Source organism: Pseudophryne corroboree, chromosome 2 (genome assembly GCF_028390025.1).
Source record: "Pseudophryne corroboree isolate aPseCor3 chromosome 2, aPseCor3.hap2, whole genome shotgun sequence".
In the NCBI taxonomy this organism is placed as follows: Eukaryota; Metazoa; Chordata; class Amphibia; order Anura; family Myobatrachidae; genus Pseudophryne; species Pseudophryne corroboree.
Window position 1 is genome coordinate 278,377,701 of NC_086445.1, and position 8,538 is coordinate 278,386,238.

Below are 8,538 nucleotides of genomic sequence, written 5' to 3' on the forward strand. Positions count from 1 at the left end.
ACACCACCCCCATGGTGACCCCCAGGTCGGGGTGTGTGTGTGAATGTGAGGCCCCCAGGAGAGAGAGAGCAGCAGGAGAAGTAGTGTCAGAGGGCGTAATCCAAGTTTCAGTAATGGCTAGTAGCTGTAAGGAGTTGGAAATGAAAAGGTCATGAGTGGGGACCAGTTTGTTACAAACAGATCTGGCATTCCACAGGGCACAGGTTAGGGGGTATGAGTTTGTGGGAGAGATGTGAATGAGATTATCAGGGTTGCTGTAGCGATGAGGTGAGATTAACTTTGAGGGCAGGGATGATGAGAGAGTAGTGATGGTACGGGTGCCTGAGCTAGGAGGGGAAACTGCAGGAGGTTGGCAGGGAGGAAGGTCAGTGTGATGTGGATGGGGGTGTGGGGAGGTGACAGGGAAGGGAGAGAGGGAGCAGGGCTGAGTTGTGGGGTGGCAGGACCATGGGGCAGAGGTGAATGAAAGTGGGGTAACAGGAAAGGAGGGGGAAGGAAACAGAGGGATGGAGGGGAGACAGAGGAGGAAGTATAGGAGACTAGGGGGGAAGGATAAAGATACATTATTAGGTAGACACTGAGTGATGTGGGGAGTATAAGAAAGCCTTGACATAGTGAAAAGTAAGTAAATAGTTTGAGGGAAAGTGGAAGTAGGAGAGGAGACTGTAAGGGAATCCGAGCAGAAGAATTGCAGAAATGCAGGTAAGAAAAGCAGTGTAGGCTCAATGGGTGTAGATTTAGTATGAAATGAGTCAAAAGCGTAGATAAAGTGGTTGCAGAAATGTATTTGGAGTGTAAGAAATGAAAGGATTGTGAGAGGTTTAAGAAGCAATGGTAATTATGTTAGATTTTTTGAGTGTTTGCAGGTAAAATTGCATTGGTGCAGCTGTGCTTAAAAAACAAAATTACAATAACACAGATACAAGCATTTGTAGGTGAAATGGATGGTTTTTGAATTGTCAAAGTAAGGTAGTTCCATGTTATTTAATTAGATGCAAAAATCAGGAGGTGAGTGATCTGAGAAGTGACTCACATTTGTTATTAGTTCTTCAGTTTTCTTTGTTTTGTTAGATTGGTGTGCTTCTGTTTTCCTTCTTTTTCACTTCGATTGAACGCTGATGGAACGCTGCTATGTGTCAATTTTATGACGCTTTGATAAAAATGCACGCTTAGATAGTAAATGCACAGCCAAACGGCTTTGCATAGCCTACATCATTGAACTTAAGTAGAGGACTACTACAAGTGAAACCAATAATTGAAATCTGTAGCCACACCCCACCCCCTCAAATGCCAAGCAGTAAAGTACCTTACAAAAACAACCAGGCATTCCACAAACATTAAACTGGGTCTATATCATTCAAAACTAAACAAAAAAAATACTTCAGAATCACATACTATGCAATAATGTTTCAACTCTAGTAACCTAGCAGAATTAGCTTTGCATATACAGATATAGTGTAGCAAAATATGTTGGTGGTTGTAGTCAATTGTAATGACCTAGCAGAATTAGCTTTGCATATACAGATATAGGGTTTATTTAAATATTCTTGTAGTTATGCACAAAACAGTAGGTGAAAAGATGATAATTTACCGGAGCTAGTCAGGAAGCTAAAATGGCAGACACACAAAGTGCTGGAGACAGGATGAGGAAAGGACTAATGACATCAGAACCTTGCTACAGGAAATCAGGAGGGACAAATTTTAACAAGATGCAAAGCATGCAATGGTAACATGACAACATATGAAACACATATATCGTGGGACAAATCTTTAGATTTCATGATAAATCAACATTATAGTAATGTCTTTGGATGAAGTCCAGAGTTAATTTTGCGACTTGTAAGACAAAAGGGAGAACCTGCAGCAATAAACAACAAACAATAACAGGAAATAAGTTTAGCCTAAGTGTTGTGGCTGAAAGTCTTGAGGCTTGTAATCCATGACAGTAGGGAAATGTTAGATCAAGTTCCAAGTGGTAAACCCATCTTCGGATTGAGGAAGTCGTAACCTCCAAACACTTCCACCAACCCATGGTATAATCCAAATAATAAGGTGTCGATGGTATGTCATAGCTGGAAGTTTGTGGTAGAATACTTCCCATCATGAGGTGAAGTCCTTCTTTATGTGATATCTTCCTTTGGAAGAAGAAGTACTAGCTCAGTGATTGGACGGAAGAAAACTTTGGCAGAGCCTCCTTTGGTCACTTTGACCTCCATCTTATGAGTCTTTCCATCGTCGCTGGAGACAACCTTGGTGATAAGCCCCATTGGCCATTCATTTCGATGGGCCTCTTTATCCTTCAAAAGAACAAGGTCACCGTCTGGAGGTTGGGTTTCACATCTGCCAATTGTGATGACTTTGAAGCATATGTAAATACTCTGCAACAATTTTTACGAGAGAAAATACTCGTATAAGCGCTTAAGAATAGGAAAATGAATAATACATTCCTTATATATCCACAATGACGTTCCTTATTCCTCCGGCTTCAATATTGTGGTAGCAATTGATTCCACTCCAGTCCCAATGTATAAAAAACAAAAAGAAAACACAAAATGTGTACACTTGTTTAAAGTCTATCCCAATGTATATAGCCCACTGGACCCACGAAGAGAGAGTTTTTAAGAATCTGGAGTTCGTACCACGACTCACAATAGAGTATCGTACACAGTACACGTAGCAGTTTCTTTATCCTAGACCTCGTATACCAAAAGGATCCCAGACTCACAGTGGTATCTCCCAAAATATGTGTTGGATGATAATTTCACATGGGACATCTACCCAACGTGTTTATGAAAGAATGCGTACCCAACTCACTTGAGAGAGGGGCGGAGACAAGCCTCAAAAGGTTTCTTTACTCTGGCCCAAAGGTGGCTCCACCAGTACTTCCTGCTTTTCAATCACTCTTTTTATTCTTCCCAAAGTACTTAGTTCTCATGAGTATGTGGAAAAAAGAATGACATACAATGTGTAGCGTTGTTTTATGGCCGTGTATCAATCAGCCCTCAAAGAATTCCCAAAGGAGACGAAGGAAGTGTATAGGGCGTACCCCAATTCACAGTACTGAACACCACCACGTGTGTAGGACGGTATCTTTACAGCTGAACCCAGTATAGCTTCCACCAAAATAAAAGGAGTGATTGAAAAGCAGGAAGTACTGGTGGAGCCACCTTTGGGCCTGAGTAAAGAAACCTTTTTGAGGCTTGTCTCGCCCCTCTCTCAAGGGAGTTGGGTACGCATTCTTTCATAAACACGTTGGGTAGATGTCCCATGTGAGATTATCATCCAACACATATTTTGGGAGATACCACTGTGATTCTGGGATCCTTTTGGTATACAAGGTATAGGATAAAGAAACTGCTACGTGTACTGTGTACGATACCCATTTTCAGATTCTGTGATGTTCTTAGCAAACTCACAGAAGTAGGAAAAGGGGGGAAAGGAGACTTGATTTTCCCTTTTGTATCTTGACCCAAGTGTAGTCCAGTTTTCTTAAATACTGTATAGCAGCTTGGAAACTATTGGGTTTACCCCATGAGCTGTGTCCAGGTAACTGAGACCAGATAAGTGAGTATCCGTTTGTCCAGCTGGAGCTCAGAGAGTAGGTCACTGAGCTCTTGGAATTTCTAATTGTCCTTGCTGGATATTTTTGGAAAATCCCGCAGCCATTTGAACAGAGCATTCTCTCTGAGTCTTTTGACACGTTCTGTAGACTGTGGGCCCAGCTACATGATCAGCAGATCTAGTTCTTCAGCAACAGTAATGCCAAGGCACATTAGTTGCAGTCCTGAAGGCACATTTCCAACCTCTGTAGTTCTCCGGCTGGTCGTCAAACCTAGTGAGGCCGGTCTTAGTAAGTTCATGGCGAACCATGTATCTTGCAAAGTCTGACATTGGTAAGAATAGATAAGTCGAATAAGAAATATCAAATAACAGGCGCTACGTGAGCTGGTTTTCTAAGCAGCTGTAACAGGAGGTAGTCACACTCCACAGGATAAAAACGATACATGTAAAAAACAGCGTTCAGTACTAAATCACATACAGTAACTTCAGATACACATGTAAACCACATAGTGATCCTCAATTAAAAACACATTTAATGTTGAATATACATGTTAAAATAACAAGATTATAAACATGCAGGGGCGGATTGGGAACAAAAAGCGGCCCTGGAAAAATTTGTACTACTGGCCCCACATGGGCAGCACCAGAGCTGTTAGGTCTAGCCATGGGCCATGGCAGCAGCACCCTCCCCCCAAGACTTTCCAGATAGTGGGCATGTCCAGCATCAAGGGGGAAGTTAAAAATAAATAAAATTAAATATCATGAGCACATTATATGATACACCTTCAGAATTTAGGAAACTATATCATTCTTTAGAAAGATATATTTTCTTGCTTATTACACCAACCGCGTATCCCAATCACTATTCACTCAATCTTATATGTCAGCCAAGCAGGCAGACAGAGCATACACTAGATCATCTGCAGTCACAGGCTAAGTGGCAAAGTAATTTTCATATATGCAAATTATTTTGCATCTTATTCATTATGTCTATAAAAAGGACCACATGTCCTTAAACAAAACAGGCCCCACAGGTGCATCGGCCCACCGGGGATCTTCCCTGTAAACCCTATGGCCAATCCGCCTCTGTAAACATGTCACACACAGGTAGGTTTAACAGTGAATCATCGTAAATTATATGATGCAGATGTCCTTATGCCCCCCTTGACTGCAGTTTATTTATATGGGCTCAATGAAAAAGTCCTGAACTGAATCAGTGCCAGATCTGGGTAAGTGGTTCGGTTAAATGATCAATGGCAAATGTCCAAATGTTTGAAATAGTTACAAGTCCTGAGGTAATTACTAGGGTGAGTTCCAATTTAGCGTTGATACGGATAGATGTCAGTGGATTTTCAGCGCAATATATGGAGTCCCTTTAACCATCAATGCTTGGACCGTTTACAATAAGAAATCCACGAGATGTTGGATACAGGAGGATGATTGAAGCACTCTTTATGCCCACTGACCACAGGGGTAAAACCTGACGCATTTTGCTGTCTATGGGCAACTTTATCAAAGGTGACACTGCATGGCATCAGACCTCTTTATATAGGGTCACTAATTAGATCACTGTTGGCACATGCGTACTGTAATTAACACACTCATATAAAGAAATATAAGATCTTGTACTGATATAAACAAGCAGGCAAACCTATAAATAAAAAGCTTTCAATATACTTAAAATGAGCATTATTACTCCTAAAAAACAATTGTTTATATTATATTAATTTCGGTCATGTGACCGGCAGGGATAAAACCTATATTTTGGTTGGATGGGTACTTGGTGACTAATCTCCGATCACGTGAGCATGTCGTCTGTCAGCGGAGACTAAACTAGTAGCCAGTCACGGGTGCCACCCGGAGCTATGTGACCCCGGAAGTTTAGACCCGTCGCCGGGCAACAGATTATCAGCCAGCGACACAACACCACCACCCAGATCACATGACTCCAGCAGCAGCACCCGGTTGCTAAGCAGCCCGTGTTAGTATTAGAGAGATTCCTAGAAGTGAACCTTCAATAGCAATTTCATGATAATAATAAACAACCACAGTTTTGATAACTGGTTGAATCAATTAGAAGGCTTCATTTGTTAATTACAAGTCATTATCCATATATCCGAATATCATGTGCATTTAGAGCACACTAATGTACAGCCCTTCCAAATGGGACTGTTGCCACAATACCAAAAATTATTTTATACAGAATATTCTGTTGTTTGGTCTAACATACTATTACCATGTCAAAAGTTACACATTTCTTATATAAAATAAGTATTAAGGTTCACACTTAACGTAAACGCGAATGGGATAATATACAGCCAACCTACGATCTGATCTATATCAGTCGATCTATGGAGATAATTCCGAGTTGATCGCACGCTGACAATTTTTGCAGCGCAGCGATCAGGCAAAAAACGTCAAAACTGCGTATGCATCGCAATGCGCACGCGCGTCATACGGGTACAAACAGCATCGTTGCTGTGCAATGCTTATAGAGACGAATCCATTCGCACAGCCGATCGCAAGGAGATTGACAGGAAGAGGGCATTTATGGGTGTCAACTGACCGTTTTCTGGGAGTGGTAGGGAAAACGCAGGCGTGACCAGGTTTTTGCAGGGAGGGTATCTGACGTCAATTCCGGGACCTCCGGCGCTAGAATCATCGCACAGGATAAGTAACTACAGGGCTGGTCTTGTTTTGCACAAAATGTTTTTGTACCGCTCGGCTGCCCATGCGATCGCACACATGCAAAGCTAAATTACACTCCCACGTGGGTGCCGCCAATGCGTTTGCACGGCTGCTAAAAGTAGCTAGCGAGCGAACAACTCAGAATGAGGGCCTATACCCACAGATATGCAAACCGAACAGATAGAAACTCATAGCATTGACTACTGTGAAGGCACCATAGACTGGAGGCTTAACATGTAAAAAAACTTCTTAGTCAATGCTATTAGAGAGACACAGAAGCAATACAAGGGTGAGAAACACAAGCTGATATACTCATATAACTGTATAGAGTTCCATGGATTCATTCAACCCATGGGGGTGGAGTGTATTCAACTGAAATATCCAGTATATCTCTTGTTTACATAGTTTGTTTAATGTGATCCCCACCCCGTGTTGGGATGGGGATATGTTCCAAGGCTGTTACTCTAAGGGTGCTAGGGTCACCTTGATGCTTATCACACATATGTCGAGAAACACTATGATTTTGAACCTTATTAATAATGTTTCTCTGGTGTTCCATAAGTCTAAAGGGCCCCATACACTACAACGATATGTCTGAGGCTGAAGTCGGAGGCGATTTCCCTTGAACTCTCCCGGGAGCTTCCCGGGAGTGGTTCCATACAATTCCATACGATTTGGTACATTTTGCATGCAATATATACCGTTATGGTAAGAACTTACCGTTGATAACGTGATTTCTCCTATGTCCACAGGTATCCACAGGATAACATTGGGATATTCCGGAGCGACAGCGGAAATGGCACCAAATAGTCACAAGCTTTCTGGCCTCCCAGGATGCATCGGGCTCCTCCATATAATCCCGCCCACCAAATCAGTTGTTTTCACAGCAATTAGGCAGGAGTATCATGTAGAACCCTATTCAGGCGATAAGAACACACATGCACACCCTTCCATACAAGAGAGAATAGGTTTAGTGATTGTCAAGATCCTCAATTCAGGTGCGTCAGGGTGGGATCCCTGTGGACATAGGAGAAATCCCGTTATCAACGGTAAGTTCTTACCATAACGGTATATTTCTCCAGCTGGGTCCACAGGTTATCCACAGGATAACATTGGGATTCCCAAAGCCATTATTAGTGGTGGGGACGCTCCTGATTAGCCAGGAGAACCTTTCGCCCGAATTCTGCGTCATGAGAGGCAAAAGTATCCAAGGCATAATGTCTAATGAATGTGTTAATGGAAGACCATGTGGCTGCCTTACAAATCTGTTCTGCTGAAGCACCATGCTGTGCTGCCCATGAAGGACCTACCCTACGTGTAGAGTGTGCAGAGACATTAGCCGGAACAGGGAGATCAGCACGAGAATATGCTTCTGAAATTGTTATTCGAAGCCATCTTGCTAGTGTCTGTTTAGTAGCAGGCCATCCTCTTTTGTGAAATCCGTAAAGAATTTAGAGAGAATCTGTCTTTCTGATGGCACTAGTACGATCCACGTAAGATCTAAATGCACGGACTACATCCAGCGACGCTTCTCCCGCAGACAATCCCGATACCTGAAAAGCTGGGACTACAATCTCTTCGTTCAGGTGAAACTTTGAGACCACCTTCGGAAGATAACCAGATCTAGTTTTGAGAACTGCTTTATCTGGATAAAAGATCAGAAAAGGAGACTTACACGACAGTGCCCCTAAATCTGACACTCTTCTAGCTGACGCCATTGCCAGTAGAAAAAGAACTTTAGCCGTTAACCATTTAAGATCTGCTCTCTTAAATGGTTCAAACGGAGCCCCCTGAAGGAGTTTAAGAACCAGATTTAAATCCCAGGGTACTGCAGGAGGAACAAACGGTGGTTGAATGTGCAACATTCCCTGAAAGAAAGTACGCACATCCTGCAGGTTCGCAATCTTTCTCTGAAACCATACAGTTAATGCTGATACTTGCACTCTCAAAGAAGCCACTTTTAAACCCTTATCCATTCCTGCTTGGAGAAAATCCCAAATCCTGGATACTTTAAAAGATCTTGGATTCATACCTCCCTTGTTACACCAAAGAATATAGGCCTGCCATATTCGATGATAAATCCGAGCTGAAGAAGGCTTTCTTGCTCTAAGCATGGTTTGAATTACCTGTTGTGAAAAACCTCTTGATTTCAGGATCGAGGTTTCAACAGCCACGCCGTCAAAGAAAGCCGTTCCAGATGGCTGTGACAACAAGGCCCCTGCATCAGTAGATCTGGACATTGAGGAAGCAGAATTGGAGCTTCCAGGGACATCCTTAGCAGATCTATGT